General features: G+C 32.1%; 1 protein-coding gene across 4 annotated transcripts in view; it reads right to left on the reverse strand.

Annotated features, from left to right (window-relative positions):
- The window catches only part of TfAP-2 (transcription factor AP-2), a 978,986-nt gene that overhangs the window by 896,296 nt on the left and 55,616 nt on the right, over positions 1 to 27,074 (reverse strand). The gene's annotated exons all lie outside the window — the stretch shown is intronic.

The following is a 27,074-nucleotide window of genomic DNA, read 5'->3' on the forward strand; positions in this document are numbered from 1 at the left end:
TAATAATAATAATAATATATTAATAATAATAATAATAATAGTAATAATAATAATAGTAATAATAATATAAATAACTTTTGGGTTCATTTTTTTAACCTAACTTTACCCTGTGAATGTTATGCCTACAACAACGTAATATTTTGAGAGAAATAAATAAGAACACTGTTCGTATGTCTTCGAGTAAGACCACCAAAGAAATACACGACAATAGAACGCAACCCATGCAGTGGCAGACTGGCGCGCGTGTGGGATGTCTCGAATCGTAATCACTCAGCGCTGGAACACTTCCCCTACACCCCACACCATCACACTCACATACTGCGTATTATTAATGCCACACAAACTCTGCCATCATACAATAATTTGTACATCGAGACGCAACAGGTGTGTGCAACAGTGGTGTATGGAAACACCAAGACAGATTTTAATCTTCCCAAGCCTATTGTAAGCAACTTTATGGCGTAACTCAGTAGGATGAGGCGCTTGCCTATCGATCGGGAATTGCGATCGGGCGCGAGTTCGATCCCCGCTTGGGCTGATTATCTGGTTGAGTTTTTCCAAGGTTTTACCCAACCGTAAGGCAAATGTCATGTAATCTATGGCGAATCCTCAGCCTCATCTTGCCAAATATCATCTCGCTATCACCACTCCAATTGACGTTAAATAACTTAGTAGTTGATAAAGTGTCGTTAAATAACCAAAGTAAAAAAAAAAACATTACGGATCTTCTACCTTCTATCATTAGAACGCGAATTCGATTATGCGCAATGTTTAAAACATACAGAGGTGAGCCTGCCTGGAGAGAAATAAAAAAATAGGTTGCAGCCGCCAAATTACTCTTCAAGGAACGACCACTCATATAAATTGAGGGAAAGAAGGCAGAGGACGGACACTGGAAAGTTTTCTTTTCTCAATCGTACTATCAGGGACTGGAATGCTTTACCTGCAGACTTACTAAAGACTTTACCAATAACCAAAAATGTATTTAAAAGTAGGCTCAAGGGCTTTACTAATAGACGGTAGTATATTATACACACTATTTAAAGGGTGTAATTGATATTTGTTATTGAAGTGTTGTATCAGTGAAGAAGTGTGTTGAGTCGGTGAAGTGTATTGTGTAAGTGAAGTGTGTTTGTGTCAGTGATGTTTTATAGTTTATAGTGATAGTGCAAATAATTTGAACAGTGAAATATTTTTGAAGTGTTAGTGAAATCAGGATAAAATCAGTTTAATTTGTCGTAGTTCCAGTGCAGTGAGTGAGTTGACAGCGAAATGAGTGTAGTGCTGAAAGGTACTTGTGCAGGTATGAACATATCATACTTGTGGGTTTCAGTTCGAACTTAGGGTCAAGATACAAATTAGATTTACTTTAAATGTTATTTTAAGTGATCGCGCTTCATTTAATTTAGGATACTCTCTGTTGTTGTTATTATTATTATTATTATTAGTATTATTAGTATTATTATTAATTCATTATTAATTGTATTTCTATTAGTTGTGTTTATTATTAGTACTATTAGTATTATTATTAACTAATAATAATAATAAATGGCGTTCACATCACAGATGAAAAAGAAATTGCAAATGCATTTGCTTGTCAATTTAAATCTGTTCAACAAAATTGTAACTCTAATTTCATTACTTATGATTCTAATATCACTGACTGTTTGTCCCTGCCTAATATTACATTCGATGATGTAAATAAAGCTATTAAAAAACTAAAGCCTAATAAATGTAAAGGTACTGATAACATTCCTAATTTTATAATTAAGGGTTGCTCTAATATTCTCTTGCCTGTTTTAACTTTTTTATTCAATCTTAGCTTAAAAACAGGAATTTACCCGTCACTTTGGAAGGAAGCATCCATTATTCCAGTTTTCAAAAATGGTAATAAAAATAGTGTTACTAATTATAGACCCATTTCTATCCTAAACAATTTTTCTAAAATTTTTGAAAAAATTATTCACAAACACATTTCATTTTATGTCAAAAATAAGATCAATTCGGCCCAACATGGATTTACAAGAGGGAAATCTACAACTACTAATTTAGTTTCCTATCTTAATCTCATAATGCCTATAGTTGAAAATCAAGGTCAAATTGACTCAATTTATTTTGATTTTAGCAAAGCATTTGATGTTGTTCCTCACAAAATTTTATTAAATAAATTAAGTAATTTTGGTCTCTCCACTAACTACGTTAATTGGTTTGAAAATTATTTAACAGATAGACAGTCTTGTGTTCGACTAGGTAATTCTCTCTCGGTTCCATTTAATAGTTTATGCGGTGTTCCTCAAGGGTCTACATTGGGACCTCTCTTATTTTTATTATTTATAAATGATATAAGAAAAAGAATAAGTTCTAGCTGCCTTTTATTTGCGGATGATCTCAAAATCTTTCGCAAAATTAATAGTTTGGTTGATTGTCAAATTCTTCAAAATGACATTAATTCAATTTCACAATGGTCTGTTGAAAATGGAATGAAAATTAATCAATCCAAAACTTCTGTTATTTCCTTTTCACGGAAAACTATCTCCCTAAAATTTAACTATTCTCTCAGTAATGTCGTAATTACTAGGACAGATTGTATTAGAGATCTTGGTGTCCTACTTGATTCAAAATTATATTTCCATGATCATGTGCAATATATTTATACCCATTCGTTAAGAATGCTTGGTCTAATTAGGTCTATAACTTATTCTTTTTCCACTCCTATGTGTTTATTAATTTTATACTATACGTTGGTTAGATCCAAGCTTGAATATGCATCTGTTGTATGGAACTCCATTACTTCCACTGACTCGGCTAAATTGGAGAATATTCAAAGAAAATTTATTTCCTTGTGTTCTTATAGATTTTTACCAAATTCCGATTATAACTATGAGATTAAATGCAATTATTTCAATTGCGGTTGTCTGTTCACCAGACGTCAGGATCTTGATTATTTATTTTTTTACAAAGTCATTAAGGGTGATATTGATTGTGAATCTTTCATAAGCAATATCAGTCTTCGTATTCCTGCTAATGGTTTAAGATTTCATAAATTGTTTTATAATAAGAATCCTAAATCTCTCTCTCCGGTCTGCAGATGCATTAAATATGCTAATTTGCATGGATTCAACTTGGATCCATTTAATGTGTAGTATATCTTTGAGTTTTTAACTCACTGATCTTATTTTAATAATTATTTGTCCATTTTATTTCTTGCATTTGGTTAATTGATTAATGTAGACTATTCCATTATTTCAATTATCTCATTGTACTAATTTTGTAATTTTATAATTATTATTTGATCATTGATTATTTAGACCATTATATGTTTGTATTTCATCTCATTGCCATTTTCTATCATTCATTCTCATCATCATTTGTTGTTTTGTTCTGTTTTGTATCGTGCAAAACTGTAATTGGCCTTGTGCTGTTGTTTTTGCACGTTAATATTCTAAATAAATAAATAAATAAATAAATAAATAAATAAATAATAAATAAATAAATTCATTATTAATTTTATTTTATTAGTTGTGTTTAATATTAGTACTATTAGTATTATTATTATTAATTCATTATTAATTGTATTTTTTATTACTTGTGTTTACTATAAGAACTATTAGTATTATTATTAATTCATTACTAATTGTATTTTTTATTAGTTGTGTACTATTAGTATTATTATTAATTCATTATTAATTGTATTTTTTATTACTTGTGTTTACTATAAGAACTATTAGTATTATTATTAATTCATTACTAATTGTATTTTTTATTAGTTGTGTACTATTAGTATTATTATTAATTCATTATTAATTGTATTTTTTATTACTTGTGTTTATTATAAGAACTATTAGTATTATTATTAATTCATTACTAATTGTATTTTTTATTAGTTGTGTTTATTATTATTATTATTGTTATTAATTCATTATTAATTGTGTTTTTATTAGTTGTATTTATTATTATTATTATTAATTCATTATTAATTATGTTTTTATTAGTTGTGTTTATTGTTACTACTATTACTATTATTATTAATTCATTATTGAATATTTTTATTAGTTGTGTTTATTATTAATACTATTAGCATTACTATTAATTCATTATTAATTGTATTTTTTATTAGTTGTGTTTATTATTAGTATTATTATTAATTCATTATTAATTGTATTTTTATTAGTTGCGTTTATTATTATTATTATTATTATTATTATTATTATTATTATTATTATTGATTCACTATTAATTGTGTTTTTATTAGTTGTGTTTATTATTGTTATTATTAATTCATTATTAATTGTGTTTTTATTAGTTGTGTTTATTATTAGTACTATTAGTATTATTATTAATTCATTATTAATTTTATTTTTATTAGTTGGGTTTAATATTAGTACTATTAGTATTATTATTAATTCATTATTAATTGTATTTTTTATTACTTGTGTTTATTATAAGAACTATTAGTATTATTATTAATTCATTACTAATTGTATTTTTTATTAGTTGTATACTATTAGTATTATTATTAATTCATTATTAATTGTATTTTTTATTACTTGTGTTTATTATAAGAACTATTAATATTATTATTAATTCATTACTAATTGTATTTTTTATTAGTTGTGTACTATTAGTATTATTATTAATTCATTATTAATTGTGTTTTTATTAGTTGTGTTTATTATTAGTACTATTGGTATTAATTAATTATTAATTGTATTTTTATTAGTTGTGTGTATTATTAGTACTATTAGCATTATTATTAATTCGTTATTAATTTATTTTTATTAGTTGTGTTTATTATTAGTACTATTAGCATTATTATTAATTCGTTATTAATTGTATTTTTTATTAGTTGTGTTTATTATTAGTACTATTAGCATTATTATTAATTCGTTATCAATTGTATTTTTTATTAGTTGTATTTATTATTAGTACTATTAGTATTATTATTAATTCATTACTAATTGTATTTCTATTAGTTGTGTTTATTATTAGTACTATTAGCATTATTATTAATTCATTATTAATTGTATTTTTATTAGTTGTGTTTATTATTAGTACTATTAGCATTATTATTAATTCATCACTAATTGTGTTTATTATTAGTACTATTAGTATTATTATTAATTCATTATGAATTGTATTTTTATTAGCTGTGTTTATTATTAGTACTATTAGTATTATTATTAATTCATCATTAATTATATTTTTTTAGTTGTGTTTATTATTAGTACTATTAGTATTATTATTAATTCATTATTAATTGTATTTTTTTAGTTGTGTTTATTATTAGTACTATTAGTATTACTATGAATTCATTATTAATTGTATTTTTATTAGTTGTATTTATTATTAGTACTATTAGTATTATTAATTCATTATTAATTGTACTTTTTTATTAGTTGTATTTATTATTAGTAATATCAGTATTATTATTAATTCATTACTAATTGTATTTTTTATTAGTTGTGTTTATTATTAATTGCCATTATTGGGTGTAATTAGTTACCACTGCCATCAGGTATATATCCATTTGCAGTGTGAATAAATAAAAAAATATCACATTGGATTGTAAGTCGGTAGGAAAGGAGAAGGTTAAACAGAAGAAGGAAGTCGAAAAATTTCTACGTATTGGATTTCTAAGTTTCCTTTATTTATTTACTGTATTATAATTCTAATAAGTTTCAGTTAAAATGTTTTCCACAAACTTGACGTAAAGTCTTGGGATTTATAGCACAAATATAAACTATTGTGTAACTTCTTCACAACAGTTACTTAACCCAGTTTTGTCCGAAAGACTTTTTACAGATTTTTCTCCATACCTGTGCCCTTGCGTGTGCGCAAGGGGCGTCCGTCGGAACCAAGGCAACCCTCCCAAATGATCATCATAAATACCCAAATAATAACAACATAACGAAAACTCTTGACGGAGCGAGAGCCTTCACAGACGGCCAATTGTGTTTTATAGCTGCACAAACCAACACACAGCATTATAATCCATGATGCGACGTCAGAAAAAAAAAATCATAACGATTTCATTTCTTGTACTGGATTTTGTTCTTATATGTATCAATCTACTTACAGTCTACAGTTGGGGCTGATTCATGATCTCCCCACTGTTTTGCCACGTTAAGATTACAGTACTTTGTGCAGAGACCATTGTGTTCTGTTATGGGTTAATTACGGATTACGAAGGAACAGCAGAGGAGTTGAATTTCTATTCAGAGCCATCATGACTACTTTAACGATGACTTATCAACAGCTGTAAATAATTAATGCCCATTTCTTAGCAGTATCTTTATTCACAGAAAAGAAAATCCCTTCACAAGGATAACGAAACATTCTATATTTATCTCTCTAACTGCAGTTGCTATGCAGAGATATTGAAACTATGACGCGAAGCAAATGAAGAGTCCACTGCAAGAATGATGGATGTCATTTGGAATACATTTTGCAGGAGAAGCAATTGAAAGTTTGAAATGCTTAGCGCTCAAAGCTTAACTGTGATTTTCCGATCATTACTGGACAACGACTATCAGTGTTAACGCCATATAACTCTCTATGTACATTCTATATGTCTTAAGCTATGCATTGACAGTCTTGGTTCATTTTCGACAAGAAAGTGATATCCATCATTCTTGCAGTGGACTCTTCAAATAGCAACGTTGTATTGTTGAAGCCGTTGATATTCAGTCACTTGTCTTTTACACTGCTTTTAGGTAGCTGCTGAAATTACAATTAACACGTATCCCTACTGAATTTTGTTTTAAAATATTTTATTCTATTAAGGTTTTTATACCAATATAGATTATATTTCATAATGGAAAATGAATTTAGCACTTGACAGGACAGAGAGTTGGTTTGTCCTGTTAGCCTATTCTATCATCGGGCTGAAGTCACAGGACTTTTCATCTGTAACTTTTTCAGAGTGTAGAAATCTAATCTCAAAGCGTATAAAATTATGCTTGTGTTTGTTTTCCTTCTGTTTCTTCCGTGGCAAAAGCGCATTTTATTTCTGCATCCTTTCTGTGTGTGCCAAGCTTCTTGTAATGTGACAGAGTATGTAGGACAGATTACTACAGTATGTTGAATTCTGTACTGTTCTTGTAAAAACTTACAATTTTAATACCATTCCAAGCAAAAAAGTATGTCATAATTTTAATAGAGATATAATTAAAAATAACTTTTTTTAAATCTTTGATATCATTGAAAAAGAAGATTGAGTGTGCCTTGATAAAATATTACTTATTAGAGTGTTTTTACCTAAATACTTTAATGTCCATTAGTCTATTGTTATAAGGGTAAAAATATCTAATTTTTCATAAGAGATTTGTCATGTAGAATTATAAATAAAATGAAATGAAACGAAACGAAACGAAACGAAATATAATATAATATAATATAATATAATATAATATAATATAATATAATATAATATAATATAATATAATATAATATAACATAACATAATATAATATAATATAATATAATATAATATAATATAATATAATATAATATAATATAATATAATATAATATAACATAATATAATATAACATAATATAATTAATATAATATAATATGTCTATGAGAAAAGAAAAGCATATCCTGCGGACTTCTGGACAAAGAACTAAGGAAGAGACTACTGAAGTGCTTTGTATGAAGTCTGCCATTGTATGGGAGCAGAAACATGGACATTACGATGAAGTGAAGAGAAGCAACTAGAAGCGTTTGAAATGTGGATGTGGAGAAGAATGGAAAGTGTGAAGTGGACAGACAGAATAAGAAATGAAGCTGTGTTAGAAAGAGTGGATAAAGAAAGAAAGAAAGAAAGAAAGAATGATGCTGAAACTGATCAGAAAGAGGAAAAGGAATTGGCTGGGTCAGTGGTTGAGAAGAAACTGCCTACTGATGGTTGCACTGAAAGGAATGGTGAATGGAAGAAGAGTTCGGGGCGGAAGAAGATATCGGATGATAGACGACATTAAGATATATGGATCATATGAGGAGACAAAGAGGAAGGCAGAAAATATGAGAGACTGGAGAATGCTGGGTTTGCAATGAAAGACATGCCCTTGGGCAGACACTATGAATGAATGAATGTAGTATGATGCAATATCATATTATCATATATCATATAGCATCGCATCGTACCGCATAACACAACACAACACAAATCAAAACACAATGTAATAGTAATATAATATAATATAATATAATATAATATAATATAATATAAATATAATGAAATATAACATAACATAATATAATATAATATAAATATAATATAATATAATATAATATAATATAATATAATATAATATAATATAATATAATATAGGCTAATATAATATATAACTTACAAATGGCTTTTAAGGGACCCGCAGGTTCATTGCCGTCCTCACATAAGTCCCCCCATTGGTCCCTATCCTGTGCAAGATTAATCCAGTCTCTACCATCATATTCTACCTTCCTCAAATACATTTTAATATTATCCTCCCATGTACGTCTCAGCCTCTCCAAAGGTCTTTTCCCCTCCTGCCTCCCAACTAACAGTATGTATACATTTCTGGATTCGCCCATACGTGCTACATGCCCTGCCCATCTCAAACGTCTGGGTTTAATGTTCCTAATTATGTCAGGTGAAGAATACAATGCGTGCAGTTCTGCGTTGTGTAACTTTCTCCATTCTCCTGTAACTTCATCCCGCTTAGCCCCAAATATTTTCCTAAGAACCTTATTCTCAAACACCCTTAATCTCTGTTCCTCTCCCAAAGTGAGAGTCCATGTTTCACAACCATAAAGAACAACCGGTAATATAACTGTTTTATAAATTCTAACTTCAAGATTTTTTGACAGCAGACTAGATGACAAAAGCTTCTCTACCGATTAATGACACGCATTTCCCATATTTATTCTGCGCTTAATTTCCTCCCGAGTGTCATTTATATTTGTTACTGTTGCTCCAAGTTATTTGAATTTTTCCACCTCTTCGAAGGATAAATCTCCAATTTTTATGTTTCTATTTCGTACAATATTCTGGTCACAAGACATAAGCATATACTTTGTTTTAATATAATATAATATAATATAATATAATATAATATAATATAATATAATATAATATAATATAATATAATATAACATAATATAATATATGGTACGATACGATATAATACAATACAATATAGCATAACATAACATTAATGTAGTATAGCATAATTTATTACAATTATGCCTATAGTATACTAAAGTACAGTACACTACAGTACCGATACGATACAATACAATACAATACAATACAATATAATAGTATAGTATAATACAGTATACTGTAATGTGATATAGGCTGCAATAATTGTTTAGCCTATATACTTTTAATGGATAACACCTTTACATTTAGAAATAAATAACTTAATAATAAAATGAGCGACTATTAAATAATTTAATGCATGTTTAATTAAAGTATAATTTTGTGTAAAATGTAATAGTGATTGCAGTCGTACAATAATGAAACATATTGTAGGCTTCTTGCAATAATAAGGGCCTCATTTCAAATGTATCCTGACAACACAGGAAATTAATCTGTGTTATATGGAAGTTGGTCCGGGTGCTTGTACGATGCTAATAACAATGCTGCTGCCTCAAGAGTTCCGACGTCCGAAGAATGACAAATAAGAAGGAATGCAATTTATCATTCATCTGCTGGACGAGGGAGAGGTCCAGGCTATTACCTCGAACACGTTCTCGCGGTGAAATGTATTCGAGTCACAGACGGACTCTCGTCTCAATTCAAGCCTCCTCGTTCCATCCGACGTGCGTGGTGGCGTGAACAACCCTACAAGAAATTCTGTAGAAATAATAATCATCGTGATTTTCCTGATTCAATCTATCATGCGAAGGACGTATATATTAATCCACCTTTTTATTACAAGATGCTGAGTTAATCGATGTAGCTTTTTATTATTATTTTCCTGAAGAGTAGCTTGGATTGCAGGCAGAAGATGCGGCTTGCCCAAGCCTCTTATTCCAGAGAATTTCTGCGGTTTGAAAACTCGTGTCTATCGAACTGATACCCTTAAAACTTGAGCATCGCAACTTTGAACTCAGCCTCGAGTAATGGCGAGTGCGCTGGTTTTCCGTACAGGTGGCACGGGTTCGATCGTCATTCTGTTGTGATGAAAATTTTGGTGGGAAAATCAGATGTTGTAGAGGATTTTTCGCGAGTTATTCCCATTTTCTCTTCTATTCTACCGACAATGCAAGGAAAAACATGGATCGTCTATCGCTGTGGAGCAACGGTAAACATGCCAGACTGTGAAACGAGCGGGCCCGGACTCAAATCCTGGTTGGGACAAGTTATCTGGTTGAGGTTTTTCCCTCAACCCATTAAGAGCAAACGAGGAGCTCATTTTCAAAACGTCTCTTGTCCACCTGATAAACGAAAATGAGCTTCCTGTGTCCGTGGATTCTTCTAATATAAGCTCCACATATGACTGTCAGAACGCCCTCTAAACCACTAAAATCTTGCGTTAAAAGTGACTATCGGAATCAAACTGACTCTTGTCCACAGCAAAATTTTCTTCCCATTGTTATCTTAGTGTTCCCCTTGTTCTCCTTGTCTTCCAATTGTACTAATTATCTTCCCTTATTTCTCCGTATCTTTCCATTATCCTCATTATTTTCCCTTTGTTCTTCTTATCTCTTCTCCTTATCTTCCCCTTCTTCACCTTATCTTCTCCTTGTTCTCATTGTATTGTACTTTTCTCCTTGCATTCCACTTGTTCTCCTCGCATTCCCCTTGTTTTCCTTGTATTCTCATTTCCAGTATATTTTTCTTGTTCTTTTTATATTTCCATTGTTCTCCTTGTATTCTCTCTTATTATCCTTATTTTTATTTAGCTAGCTAGCTAGTAAGTAGAAATTAAAATTATACAACAAAAATGTTTCTAGCCACTACCGTAAGAGCCAGGCTCGTGTACGGTGTGGTCTTAGCCAATAATATTTCCCTTTCCTCTTTGGCTTCTTTTCTATTCCTATGACTTCTTTGTCTTCTCTCGTATCCCTGTTTCCTCCTTGTGTTTCCATTGTTCCCTTTGTGATATCTTTGAATTCCCCTTGTTTTTATTGTATTCCCATTGTTCTCCTTATATTTCCCTTGTTCTCCTTGAAATCCCCTTGCTGTTCCTGTATTCTCCTTGTTACTCCTCATTCTCATCGTATTCCCCTTGTTCTCCTTGTATTCTCTTTATTATCAATGTATTCCATTTGTTTTTCTTGTATTTATCTCTTTAACCTTGTATTTCCCTTTTTATCCTTGTTCAGCGCGCTGGTCTTCAATTACTTCCTGACCGGGGATTGGATCCACACGTAGTTCTATGTAAGGTTATGTAGTATAGTAAAGCTATGAACCTGTCGATTTTTATTGTATCTTTTGCTACAACTTGTATCCTATTTGGTGTTGTCTTTATACTGAATTTGGCTCTTTTTGTGTTGTATTTTGTGTTGATTTCTGTATTGAATTTTATGTTGTTTATTGAACTGTGTTATTGCAACTTTCGTATTGTTTTTTATATTGTTTTTAGTATTGTGTGTTGAGATACACTCTGTATTATGTAGGCTCTACTACAGTGCTTTTAGTATTGTGTGTTGAGATACGCTCTGTATTATGTAGGCTCTACTACAGTGCTTTTAGTATTGTGTGTTATATTGCTGTTTCCTTGTGTTGTGTTCCACATATACCTAATCTGTGTTCTATGCTGTTTCTGTAGCTATATTGTTTTGTACTGGGTTTTTATTTTTGTACTGCTTATTGTATTGTGTTGTAATACAATACGAATTTTGTGTTCTGTTGAGTTTATGTTGCATCATGTTTTATGCTATTGTATTTTATTGTACTGTGTTTTATATTTGATGTTGTTATTTGTTTTGTATTCTCTGTTACATTATCTGTGTATTTTGTTTCTTTTGTATGTCTTCATGTTGGATTGCATACCGTTTTGTTTTGTATGTCATTTTAAGTTGTTTTTTTTTTTTGCTGTAACAAATTTTTGTATTTAATTTTATACTGTCTTTAGTTACAATTCAATATGTTATATTTTGTTCAGTTTTCTGAAAGCTATAATTACGTGTTTTGCTGCATATTTATGCTATTTTCTGTCTCCTTTTTTGTGTTGTGTTTTTATGGAACGTTTGTTTTCTTATTATTCATCTATGTCTGTAAGTTTGGACAAGCAATAGTCATGCTTATCATTCCAAAGGCACATTATTATGGCAGGATAACAGTAGCTATGGGTATTTCATTTCTTGGATTACAATGGATGGAAAATAGTGTAAAATAACATTGTAAATGGAAATAAACTAAAATAACCATCGCAAATGTCCACTAAAAATTCCATGTGGATTTTAACCTCTCTTACAGTAGCCATTTATACATCTCTGGGTCTCAGTAAGGGTTGCAAACCAACAATTAAGAAGTCAACAATTTGAAATATTAGACAAAACTATAGCAGGCCTATACGAGATGGAAATATTTAGTCCATTTATTTGTTGAAGATGGAATAAGGTGCCGATGAACTGGTAGCCACAAATGATACCACTTTAATCTTTAATATACACTTAAGATCGTGAAATTATTTAGACACAGGAAAGAAATATACATACCGGTATTAAAAGAGAGGGAGGCAAGAGTAAAGTTTATGAAGAGACGCTGTTAAGACCATATTATTACTCATTCTAGATCCAGTTCTACACCAGAGATGAACAAAACATTCTTTCACTTCGCTCCACTATTTTTTATTTTTCCTTCAATGTTAGTGCGCTACATCTATGTCTGAAAGTAGGTTACCCTCTATGGACAGGCAATAGCCATGCTTATCACATCCATAGACACATTACTACGACAGGGTAACAGTAGGTATAGGTATTTCATTTCTTGTATTATAATGGATGGAAAATGGTGTAAAAATAACATTATAAATAGGAATAAACTAAAATAACTATCGCTTGTCCACTAAAAATTCCATGTGGATTCGCCGCAATTTTAATATCTCTTATGGTTCGTACAGTAGCCATTTAGACATCTCTGGGTCTCAGAAAGGGTTGCAAACCAACAATTAAGAAGTCAACAGTTTGAAATATTAGACAAAACTATAGCAGGATTATAGGAGATGGAAATATTTAGTCCATTTATTTGTTGAAGATCGAATAAGGTGCCGATGAACTGGTAGCCACAAATGATACCACTTTAATCTTTAATATACACTTAAGATCGTGAAATTATTTAGACACAGGAAAGAAATATACATACCGGTATTAAAAGAGAGGGAGGCAAGAGTAAAGTTTATGAAGAGACGCTGTTAAGACCATATTATTACTCATTCTAGATCCAGTTCTACACCAGAGATGAACAAAACATTCTTTCACTTCGCTCCACTATTTTTTATTTTTCCTTCAATGTTAGTGCGCTACATCTATGTCTGAAAGTAGGTTACCCTCTATGGACAGGCAATAGCCATGCTTATCACATCCATAGACACATTACTACGACAGGGTAACAGTAGGTATTGGTATTTCATTTCTTGTATTATAATGGATGGAAAATGGTGTAAAAATAACATTATAAATAGGAATAAACTAAAATAACTATCGCTTGTCCACTAAAAATTCCATGTGGATTCGCCGCAATTTTAATATCTCTTATGGTTCGTACAGTAGCCATTTAGACATCTCTGGGTCTCAGAAAGGGTTGCAAACCAACAATTAAGAAGTCAACAGTTTGAAATATTAGACAAAACTATAGCAGGCTTATAGGAGATGGAAATATTTAGTCCATTTATTTGTTGAACATCGAATAAGGTGCCGTCGAACTGGTAGCCACAAATAATACCACTTTAATCTTTGACATACACTTAAGATCGTGAAATTAAACAGGAAAGAAATATACATACGGTATTAAAGGACAGAGAGACAAGAGTAAAATTTATGAAGAGACGCTGTTAAGAGCATATTATTACTCATTCTAGATCCAGTTCTACACCAGAGATGAACAAAACATTCTTTCATTTCGCTCCACTATTTTTTATTTTTTATTCAATGTTAGTGCGCTACATCTATGTCTGTAAGTAGGTTACCCTCTATGGACAGGCAATAGCCATGCTTATCACATCCATAGACATATTACTATGACAGGGTAACAGTAGGTATGGGTATTTCATTTCTTGTATTATAATGGATGGAAAATGGTGTAAAAATAACACTGTAAATGGGAATAAACTAAAATAATATCGCTTGTCCACTAAAAATTCCACGTGGATTCGCCGTAAATTTAATCTCTCTTATGGTTCGTACAGAAGCCATTTATACATCTCTGGGTCTCAGAAAGGGTTGCAAACCAACAATTAAGAAGTCAACAGTTTGAAATATTAGACAAAACTATAGCAGGTCTATAGGAGATGGAAATATTTAGTCCATTTATTTGTTGAAGATCGAATAAGGTGCCGTCGAACTGGTAGCCACAAAATAATGATACCACTTTAATTTTTTATATACACTTAAGATCGTGAAATTGTTTAGACACAGGAAAGAAATATACACACCGGTATTAAAAGAGAGGGAGGCAAGAGTAAAGTTTATGAAGAGACGCTGTTAAGAGCATATTATTACTCATTCTAGATCCAGTTCTACACCAGAGATGAACAAAACATTCTTTCATTTCGCTCCACTATTTTTTTATTTTTTATATTAAAATGAAACCTTCATTCTGAAACATCCATCACTTCATTCATACCGTGTCTGTTTTATCCATTGCAATCAGAGAAAGGATTCATGACACATATAGATTATAATATACAATTTAGGAGGGGCGAGGAAAAAAAACAACACTGTAATGTTATGAGCACTCAGGTATAAAAGAATTCAAAGTATCCGAAGGTCAGTTCCGCACATATACATTAGACGTAAGAAAGAAGAGGGATGGGGGACACAACCTGGTCGTGGCAGGAGGTTCGGTGGGGAAGGTATAATGAGTGGTAATTATTGAAACAGAGTTATGTATTATTCATAGATGAACATATGTACCCCTTGGTAGTTCCTTCACACACTGAAATGTGGAGGAAGGGATTATTTCATAGGCACAAGTATCAGGGTTTTCCTTAAAATTCCCTCTCCTTTAAATCCTCTCCCCACTCATCCTCAAAACCCCCCCAAATATAGCAACAGGTGTGATACATGAAAGAATATGTCTTTTAAAAATGCATTTTTGTGAAGGATCGATAATTCTATAGGACCTCCGGTACTTATCTGCCAAAAGCTATTTCCGTCCACATACAATAACAAACCACATTCTATACCCTGCAGGTTTACATAGTACTTCGCTCAGTTTTAAATGATGGTAATTTCTGGAACGGATAATTGTAAGAGTTTGGTGCACTACTCTTGAAAATAGTCACTGTTGACAGAATTACCACTCATATGTTATCTGTCCGGCTATTCTTCCGCAAAACCCCTGACAAGAGGGCACGGAATTTGAAGCTTGCCAAACCGAAGAAAAGTTATCTTAAACATGAATAAGGAATGTTTGTCTCCGAGTTTATTTTCGGAGTTGTCATTCTCTTATACAACTCCTAAAATAGCCTATGCATCTGACACTACAAGTTCAAGACTGTGTAATATTTGTTATATGTTGAACCACGTTACAAATGCCTGAAGATTGAAAAATATCAGTTATGAAACATACAGTATATTTAAGAAGGGAAACAGAAGAAATCCTAATAATTACAGAAGTAAAACCTTCTGAATATATCCCGTAAAGACCCATTCACAATGGAAATTAAACATAACCGTAACATAAACACAGAAGTTTGCACCCAGGCTACCAAATGGGATCATTCACAATGATTCACATAAGCATTGACATAAACATTACCGTAAGACGTTAACATGAAAGTTTGCAAACTCCAAACTTTCATGTTTATGCTTACGTGATTTGCAAACAGAACACAATCGTGGAGAGCTGAAGTATACGATGGAATATGAGGAAATAGCGTCGTTGTTATGTTTCCATGGTTACCAAGTATGCGGTTATGTTCATGTTCCCATCGTGAATGATGGTATGACTTCTTGATTTTACCGTAACGTTTATATTCTTACGTTAACGCTTATGTTATGTTTAATTTTCATTGTGAATGAGCCTTAACTTCTTTACAAAAGTTATTACCAGAAGGCTAAATAGCATAACGGAAGAATCACGGCACTTCAAGAGAATCAGCATGATTTTAAGAAAGAACTGTCAGGTACAGATTACGTCTTTTTTTTTAAGGAAATGATAATTAAAAAAGAAGATACTGCAATTCAGAGTTACTTTTATTAATCGATGACTATATAAAAGCATTTGATAGGATATCCAGAAAGAAACTTGGAAATATTTATTTATTTATTTATTTACTTATTTACTTATCTACTTATTTATTTATTTATTACTTAGTTATTTATTTACTTACTTATCTATTTACTTATTTAGTTATTTAATTACTTAGTTATTTATTTACTTAGTTATTTATTTACTTACTAAGTCATTTATTTACTTACTAAGTTATTTATTTACTTAGTCATTTATTTACTTAGTCATTTATTTACTTACTTAGTCATTTATTTATTTAGTTATTTATTTACTTACTTATTTCTTTATTTATTTATTTACTTAGTTATTTGCTTATTCATTTATTTGCTTATTTACTTATTTATTTACTTATTTATTTATTTTCTTATTTATTTATTTTCTTATTTATTTATTTTCTTATTTATTTATTTATTTTCTTATTTATTTATTTATTTATTTATTTATTTATTTATGTATTTATTTATTTATTTATTTATTTATTTATTTATTTATTTATTTCAAAGTAGGCTATACGCATCATACGACTTCAGGAACTTGATTCTCTACAGTTTAATTATGCATCCTAATGTACAGTCTTAAAGAATTTACAAGAGTGATTTGTAACAATTGTTGCGATAAATGAATTCTGTACGAAGCAACTATTGGATTCACAACACATTTTTAGCTTCAGTTTATTAGCTAATTAAGGAAATGATTCCTGAATAGTCCATTCTTGATCTGTAATAGGTATTCTTTTATCTTTAAAACTCAAGAATAATGGCATTTTACAAGCAACTTCAAATTAATGTAACTTTTGAAAATATTGAGATTAGGACAAATATTTATATGACATTTTTTGCTCAGAATGTCTTCGGAAATAAGCTCCGTAAGGGACGGTAAATCCTCGTGAATCACCCTGTATAACATATGTGACAAGCATAGCTAAGCAATCAATTTAAATTAAGAATAATAATACTTGGACAAATTATGTTTGACGATGATCAGGTCATATTACACCAAATCTGAAGATCAATTATGAAATGTTACACTACCGATCAATAAATCTCTTAAATAATTCTTACAGGGAGGGTAGCTTTCCACAGTCCTCTAACAGCAGTTGTCTAGCTGTCATTACATTGTAGCGTTACCTCGCTAATTTCTGTAGGGGAGAGTCGGGTAGTATGGGACATCGGGTAATACTACCCGATGTCCGATACTACCCGACTCTTCCCTATGTCTCACTGACATGTATAGGCCTACTTCAGTTTTTTATAGTGACTATTACACTTTTACTACGCCATACTACTTTTGACCAATAAAACGGTACGAAAGGACGTCTTTCAACCAATCATGGCTGCTTATCGCAAAAATTTTATCGCGTCCCTAGCATTTATTTAATTTTATCGCGTCCCTAGAATTTGTTTACTTTTATCACTACCCTAGCGTTTGTTTCTTTGTTTGCCAACATTTCAAACTGCATTGGTCTGGACGTCAAAAAAGAACAGAAAATTACAAACCACTCCAATCGATGCACAGCACTTTCAAATATGACTCATATTGGCATTCAAGAACAAGAATTAATAAAGATAACTGGTCATAGCTATGCATCTTCCCTGAAACCCTATTTACAAATACATGAAGAGCACCATTCGGAAATCCTGAATAAGTTGAGGGATACACCATGTACATCAACGAATTCAACTTCTTTTACGCACACGTCCAATATAAGATCAACTGAACCACCAACCAATAAAACATTCAAATTTGAAAATTGTACTTTCAATAATTGTTCCTTTTAAAATTATTCATGTTTATTTTTTATTTCATTATCCTTAATTACAACTTTTCTTATTTCATCACTCCTAATTGTAACTTTTCAAACACTTGTTTATTATATAGTATTTAGGTTATGTTGCAGCTTCTGCTGTGCGATATTATGGATAGTCACGTATCAGAGATTGTTTAATATTAAGATTTATTGAGAATCGTCTGTCAAGTGAGGTTGATTACTGGGATCCGGATAATTGAAGTGGAATGCAACTGTTTTAATAAAAATGAAACTGAATCAACAAAGCCTTCTTGACTAGTAACCGTCCACAGAGTTCAATGAAGATTCCATTGTTGGCAAAACTGATAACAAGAAAACAGCTAATCATAACACACTACTGCCATCTAGCGTAATGTTGAGATGGTACAATAATACATTTCAAAACAATTGTATTTTCGTAAGTCAATTAATATTTTATTGTATTGGAGTACTTTGTTACTTCTAATCTTTATATAGGCTTACTTTCTTCTAATCGTGTAATAGTCAATTAAATCCCACTCGAGTTTTGATTTTCTCTAGATAAATCAAAACCTCTAGTGAGATTATTGTTGATAAAATAAAAATTACAATCTTAGCGACGCATTTTGTGTATTCGTTGACGAAAAGAAGGAATGATTTCTCCAGTTTTATTACAATTAAGTTGACTAGACTACGAATGTCTTGGTGACAAATTATTTATTTTAAAAATAACTTTTTAACGGTATTCATTGAATTCTAGTTTACCTGAAGTCCTCCCTCTCCCCACTTCACCTCTTTCTCTCCCACACGGTCCTCGCTGCGGAGGCTGCCAGGCTATAAAGCTGTCCGCGTCTCAAAACTCGGGGTTCCATTTTCCACGATTCAACTCATACATAACCTTCGTTAAGATAGCGGAAAGTGATTTTGGGGAACGACGTCCGTTTCCATTATAGGCAACAAGCTTCCAACAGGTGTCAGGTAAATTCCCCCTTGCCCTTAATTACCATTCGCTCTTATCCATATTTCACTTCCAGTTCTGTCTGACGTGAGGGATATCTGTGCCATTAACATTTGGCTATTATTTATTCTTTTATCTCGGACGTTGCATCACGAAAAATATTACAGTACCTTTCTTCAAACGCAATGTGTTTGTTAATTTAAGACGCAATTTTGCTAGCCGCAATTTTTACTCTGGGTGTTCGAATCTTACCCAGGGCGTGCATATTTGTTTGTATTAATTTGGTGCCTTGTGTGGAGGTCCATCGCGCTTACCACACGTCATGAGAATTTCATCATGTAGATAATATATGTCACAATGATATAAAATACAGGGACATCATTTTATTTTTACTTCAATTTTTATTGTACCTGAGTTTTTTAACGTACTTCACTCCCATCCCTTCTACTAATGAAGTTCAACCGTCCTCCACACAGATCTAAGACCGCATATACAGTCATAGTAGCCTTACGGTCATAGTAAACAGTACGTTCCAAAAATATGTTCGCGTTTTCCAGTGACGAAAGAGCTTTCAATATTGAATCATTTTCGCACAGGTACTGTCGTACATTTGGCTACGTCGTATCCCGGTTTCCCCCACCAGCTTTTATTTGCCAGCTAGTGGCTGGGCTGTCTTAGCTCTTTTCTGAGAACATTAATTTCTGTTAGGAATTGGACGAATACATAATATTATACAACTGTTTAAAATAACTTAAATAAAAGGGCCTAGTTAAGTAATTAACTGTCACGTGATTTCCTCCCTTTCTACGACCCTACGACATAACCACTTGGACGGAAAGTAGATAGGATGTCGGAATAATTTTATCTTTTCGGATCGGGCAGAAGTGAAGATTGAATTTACAGTACGTAAGGTACTCTTTTATCAAGTAGGTACAGAATTATTTCAACATGAGTTACTAGAATGAAGAACGAAACTGGTACTTGAAATTAGGTACAATAGTCTATAGTGCGATAATATGCACAAAAGAACTGAAGACTGTGTCGAAATAAACGTCCACCATTTAAAAAAAAAATGTGTTTAAATATCCATATTATGATTATTTTTTAATTTAACTTCATTCTCTATATTGCATGCCAATGTGCTGTAGACAGTATAATATACACTGCATAATGAATACGTTGCCATGGATAGCTCAGTTTGTGAGTAAAAATACTTATTGTTAATACTGTACTGTATTTTGATTAAACAAAAACCTAATGAAAATGATCAAACTCAAAAGCGCAATATTTCCTAGTTTACGTAAATGGATGAACTACTTTTCTTCCCTCCTATACCTAGTAAAGTGATTTGTTTGTATATTGCGCCAGTATCATCAAACTCCAGTCGTGGAAGGAGGTAGCAAACGGCGTTGATCCAGAGGTATAGGCAAGTTAATATTAAAAATGTTAGTAAAAATAAAATGATGTCCCTGTAGTTAGTGTAACACCATATTTTCTTAAAAATAATTTAAACGAAAATGCGTAATTTTCGCATGCTGTCGTTCACGGCGGAATACACAATCGTTTAGGCACAACTGAAAAAAAGTGTTGAACTTAGGAAAAATATATGCTGATTACTTTCACGTGTTAATTTAATTTGAATTTGTTGTCGGAGTGCATTTATGTACCTGTATATTTCATATTGTTCTAGTGTGTTTAGTTTCTGTTTTTCGGTTGGAGATGCAGAATTTGTATGTCTGTATCTATGTTGCTGTAGATGTGGTTGATGTTTGTGATGTGTTCAGCGTATTTGGAAGTGTTGTGAGATTTGGTTATGGCTGTGATGTGTTCTTTGTAACGTGTTTGAAATGATCTGCCTGTCTGTCCGATATAGAAATTTTTGCAGCTATTGTATGTGAGTTTATAGGGAAGCGGGTTTCTCGTCACCGGAACTCTCGTCATTGTACCACTTAGTTATTGCATTTTTCTGTATGTGATTTGATCCTGGTTGAGTGGAAGAGAAGGCGTGATGGCCTTAACTCTCCCAGATAAAATAAAACTATTATTATTAGTCAATGCAATTTTGTCATCCGGTGTTTTGGTCACCCGATATTTTGGTCACCAGTACACATTTTATTATAAGTAATAATTTATTTTGACAAGTAAAATATCCATAGCTTTACTGTATAAAATGTGATTAATGTTTCAAAATTAACACACAGCACCTCAATTGACGGTACCTAGAGTTTAAAAATAATTATAGATCAATGGCGAAATGAAATATTCATAACTCATATATAAGAAAAGTGACAAAAGAAATGCGGAAAATTATAGGCCTAGTTCAGTGATGTCAAAGCAAGCGCATTTTTCTGACCTTGACGTCGTGCGCGGGCATCAAGCGCTAAGTATGGTTGTGTATATGAATAAGCAGCCTGTTGGATTAAGAAAACAGTGGTGCACAAACTTCAAACGGAACATGAAATTTTATGTTGTTATTTTTATATGGCTTCTTTCTGTTTGATATTATCTATATTGTCTGTAAAACAAAAGTACTAATACCAATTTCTTAATATTGCAGTTTTGTTTTAAATCTTAATAACATAATAGAGAGTTAAGAAGGAATATTCACTTAAATTTCATAGTAGTACAATATTATACTGTATTAAGTGGATGAAACACATCATTCATAAAGAAAGTGATATTCCAAAGAAAGAGATTGAGTATGACATGATAAGTTGGAATTTATATTGATGGTATCTTTAGTCTTACAAAAGTAATCAATAAACTAATCAAAACAATATTACAGTACAAAGCAAAGTTACCTAGGTACTGTATCTGTTTTAAGTGTAACTAATATTACATAACAAAACTCTCATCGCATTATGCTTTTAAGGTGATATTTGTGAGCAACTTCTTATCATCAGAATATTAAATTATTTTCTCGAAATATGCTGAAGCTATAGAGCTGACATTTTTACAACACATGGGCATGTATCTTTTCCTTATGATGTAACAGTAGTTGCTTTGTTAATTCATTTCCTTACAAACAATTTCCATGCGAATATTTTCAAAATTTTCAATACACTATCTTCAGTAATACGTATATACGGTATATTAGATTTACGAAAACATTCTGTAAGGCTACTAAATAAATAGGCCTATGCCTGAAAATTTCACTTTTCTATACGAAAAGTTGAGAAAATATTTCTTTTTAATAAAAAAAAATTAAACTTGTGAAAAATGAGAATTTAAATTGAAACTTACATTCTTATAATGCACTTATACTTCTCAGGCAAATCTAAAAATTAACATGGATACAGTTTTAATAAGTCCTCTTCCCTTTATCTATTGAATCAGTGCTGGCCATCCCTGACCAAGCGGCATGTACCACCGTTTTCGTCCGTCTCTTTCCTTTCCGCTGTAAAGCCCTCAGGCTCTCCTGAGCTCTAAAGCGCGCGCTTGCTCCTATGGGCACCAATTGTCATGACTGGCCTATATGAATGTCTTTATATCCTTATAAACAGTAATTTCACAACATGTGTTTAGATTATATTATAATTTGAAATATGCTTTTATATATGTTGAACATTTTTTATATTAGATTACGAAGGAAATAAAGAATGTCTACATAACATCCTACGATGAAACATAGTTAACGATACATCGATGTGTGAAGTTAAAGTACAATAGTATCTTATTACGAGGTTCATGTAGCGTCATTTAGAATATCCTCCCCCTAATTTTCTGAGTGTTTTGTAACAACTAATTCTGTGCATTTCGCTTAAACACACCGGCGTGGCAGGATGATTAACAAAAGTTTCTCTTGCATGCACGCACGCACTCACACATAGCAGATGTTGCTAAGCAATTGTAAAACACAATAAACACCTGAGTGGAGAAATCCAAAGTGATGCAAACTACAAATCATGAGGATGCCGGCGCCACAGTTTTCCACACAATACTCCTCCTAAATCCATAACGTACAGAGGGTCGTACTGAAAGTCATGAGCAACACATTGCTATAATTTCAATTTCAACAATGTAACAAAAACGATTATATGATCATAATCTACAGACTTTACACTATGTATTGACGTCATTAACTTCCATCATGTGACCACAGGCAATGTTTTCAAAATGGTCGACAACGATGGTTTGTTTCGACAGCGTGCTGTCATTAAATTCCTTGTTAAAGAAGAAAAATCTGCTGCTGAAATTCACCTCAGACTTCAGCGTGCATACGGAGATGTGTGCATGGGCGCCAGCAGTGTTCTATTAATTGTTAAGACAAATACAGTGAAATTTCCCTTCACGGACACTTCCCAATAGCGGACATTTTAAAATTCCCGTGCAAAATAACATTGACCCTTATGATAAAATTCTTCCACATAGCGGACATTCTCAATAACGGACGCGGACACTGAAATGTATCTCCCAACAACAATTAAAACTTCCAAATAGCGGACAGCGTGAAAGAAAAAAAGAAAAAGACGGTTGCAAATTAAACGGAATTTCAACGGAATTCTTTGCAACAATCATTATCGTGTATCTGAACGTTCTTGTACTTCATTGAAGGTAAGCAGCACAGTTGTTAGTTTTGATACTGTACGTGAGCAGTCCGTACTTTCTCAGTTTGTCAAGTTGAGTGTTCGGAAGTACAGTCACATTAGAAATTTCACAAAAACGTAAACGTTTGTCACTAAAAGAGAAAGTGGATATTGTAAAGCATAGTGAGAAGAAGAAATTAAGTGTTCGTGAGCTGGCCACAAAGTTTAATGTGGGAAAAACTCAGGTTAGTGAAATTTTGAAAAGCAAGGATGTTATTTTAAAATCATATACTGAGAATGCAATTCTAGATTTCTTTGTGTAAGGTGAAGTGGTACAATGACTGATGTTTATTTCATTTACAAAACATTTACTGGTACGATTTCTCTCTGGATGAATACTGTAAACAATCTCACTGTCTACTGTACTGTACTGTAAAATATAGTGTTGAATATGTATGAGAAATTTTAAAGTACTGTATACATACTAAGGATTTTCTAAATAGCGGACATTTCTCAATAACGGACATTTAATTTTTCCCCGGCGGTGTCCGCTATTGGGAAGTTTCACTGTATAATATAATATAATATAATATAATATAATATAATATAATATAATATAATATAATATAATATATAGTAAAAATGTTATACCGAAGTTCACTTTGTTGCTTTCGTGTTGTTTTCTTCTTCATTCTTTTCCTATTTCCTCTGCTATTCTCACTATAGGCATTTCTCCCTCCATTTTCACGGATATCACATGCACAACTGGACTGCAGCGGTCTGATATAAAGGTCGACAATAAGTCAATACTGTACATTAGCACTAGTTTTTCTCAGTACAGGAAACTTGACACGCAACCCAACAACGAAAAATATTAATTGGTTTTGGACAGAATACGGCTTGACGCGGACAAAAACGTAGACATAATACGGTTTGCCTCGGACATCCAGTTTCATGCATTCTTTTCAAGGAGATTTAATACAGTTAGACCCAAACAGACTTCACAGCACGATAGAGCATGTTCAGAACTATACGAAATCATATAAAACTTAATTTTGTCCGTGGGTGGACTTAATACAGTTTGGAACGGACCTCCTTAAATAATAGTCATACTTTCATTTTCAAAATTTATACTCACAATTTTCTTTCCTATGTTTCATAGCCACTACTTTAATGATCTCTTTTTTTTTTTCTTTTTTACATTTGACAATTTTTGTACATTGGTACTATCAATTGTGCTTAAATAATTAACATTACAACAATATGAAACTTGTGGAGAGGGTGACGTCCATTAACGTTCCTCAAAGCATCATCAAATCAGTGTGTCTTTTCCTCTTGAGGCGACGATCAGGCCGTGCAGGTGGTAGATTCCGAGGAATCTGGTTGATTTAAGTTGTTAGAATGTGTTGACAATGTTGCAAATAACCGTGTGTAGGAAGAATGAATTACAGTCTCTACTTTGGCTAGATCTAGATCTGAATGAAGTGTTTCATTTCTGATGTACCATGGTGCTCCAGTGATTATCCTTAGTGCCCGATTTTGGAATGTTTGAATACGCTTGATTTGGCTTATAGAAGCCGATCCCCATAATGAACATCCATAGAGCCAAATAGGTTTGAGAAGCATTACATATATTAACCTTTTGTTGGAAAGGGAAAGACAGAAGCTGGAAAGTATTGCTTCCAATCGATGAAGTCTGTATCTTAATCTCTGGAGGGTGTAAGTGAGATGTTTATTCCAGGTCAAGCGACTGTCTAGGATGAGTCCAAGATATCGCACTTCTTCATGCTGTGGTACTGGTGAACACTTGAGGTATAATGGAAGTATTTTTTCTTTTTTGAGGTATGTAATAATGTTACTGTTGATGACTTATTTGTGTTCATGGCTGTTCTCCATTTTTTGTTCCATATTTCAATTTCTTGTAGAAAGTTTTGTAGATTGGTTGTCACTTGTTCACCAGTATGTCCTTTGCTAAGGACAGCAATGTCATCAGCGAACTGAGCTATAGTTAGAGAATCTGATTTAGGTGTTGGTATATCATGATTGTAATTTAAATAGAGAAAGGGGGCTAGAATGCTCCCTTGAGGTACACCTGCAGAAATATATCTAATCTGAGACTGTACACCTTCGTATATTACTGAATAAGTTCATCTTCTAAGAAATGATTGAATTAAACGGTAGTATGTGTCAGGAAGATGGTTTTTTAGTTCGAGTAAGAGGCCATTATGCCACACTTTATCGAATGCCTTTTCTGTATCAAGGAAAAGACCTAAACAGATTTGTTTCTTTTCATAAGTTTCAAGAATTATATCAATAATCCTGTGTAATTGTTGCGGACAGGAATGCATTTTTCTGAATCCAAATTGAGTATTTGGTAACAATGATTCTAGATGCGTTAATAGTCTGGGTAATAAGAGACGCTCAAATATTAAAAAAAAAAGAGGCAGAAGACTTATAGGCCTGTAGTTAAATGGATCAGTACGAATTTTATTCGGTTTAGGACCAGGTTTAGAAGGGTTTAGTTAATTTGCCATGTAAAGATGGTACGTATGACACTTAATTTTTTATTTTGATATGACGTGCGATTCATTTGCCTGGTTACACCTGCCCCGTCCCCCTCTCTTTCTCTCTCTCTGTACAAAAGGCGTGTCTTTTGATGTGGCGGTTTTACGTGGGTGCTACGACAATGATCTTGTGGTGATAAATCTTCCCTTCTCATTTCAATAAACAAGATCCAAGTAGCTGAATTAGATCCTCCACGAATGGTATAAGGTCATTAACAAATCGTTTACTTACACATCACTATGCACAGCTTCATTTAAATACTATACCGTTCTATATTTTAATGCTTAGCAAAATTCGTATAAAAGCCCAGAGTAATGAGAAGGGTAAACTCCTGTGTTTAAATAGCGATGAATAACTGTGTGTATTCCATACAGAAATAATCGAATGTAGCTCCATCTTTATGTGTGCACATTTTCGTATCCTTTTATCCGTGCATTTTATTTCCAAAAATCCCTTTCAGCTTCCCTTTAGAAGAAAGGATAGTGTACACAGTACCTTTTAAAAGTGATGGCTGATGTAATTGTGCGATTACGCAGTTTCTTTGAGCAATTAAGGATAATAATGTTCAAAAATACGTTTTTAAATACAAAAAACCTCTCACTTCTCAAGCTCAGTACACGGTCAATGGGTTAAAGAGAGAATTTTTTTGAAGACCACGGCAGTATTAATGGGCACAATAAACTTGTTCCGCACAGCAAGTTTCACAATTATTTTTCACATGTCGCTACAGGAGACATAAAGAGGAGAGGATAGAAGCAAGACAATAAGAGATTAATCAGTAACCAAAGTACTATAGATGATAATGAACGTGGTGGGAACAAAAGAATGTGAGTATTGTACCACAGTAGGCCAGATTTTTAATGTTACA

Source organism: Periplaneta americana, chromosome 3 (assembly GCF_040183065.1).
Source record: "Periplaneta americana isolate PAMFEO1 chromosome 3, P.americana_PAMFEO1_priV1, whole genome shotgun sequence".
NCBI lineage: Eukaryota > Metazoa > Arthropoda > Insecta > Blattodea > Blattidae > Periplaneta > Periplaneta americana.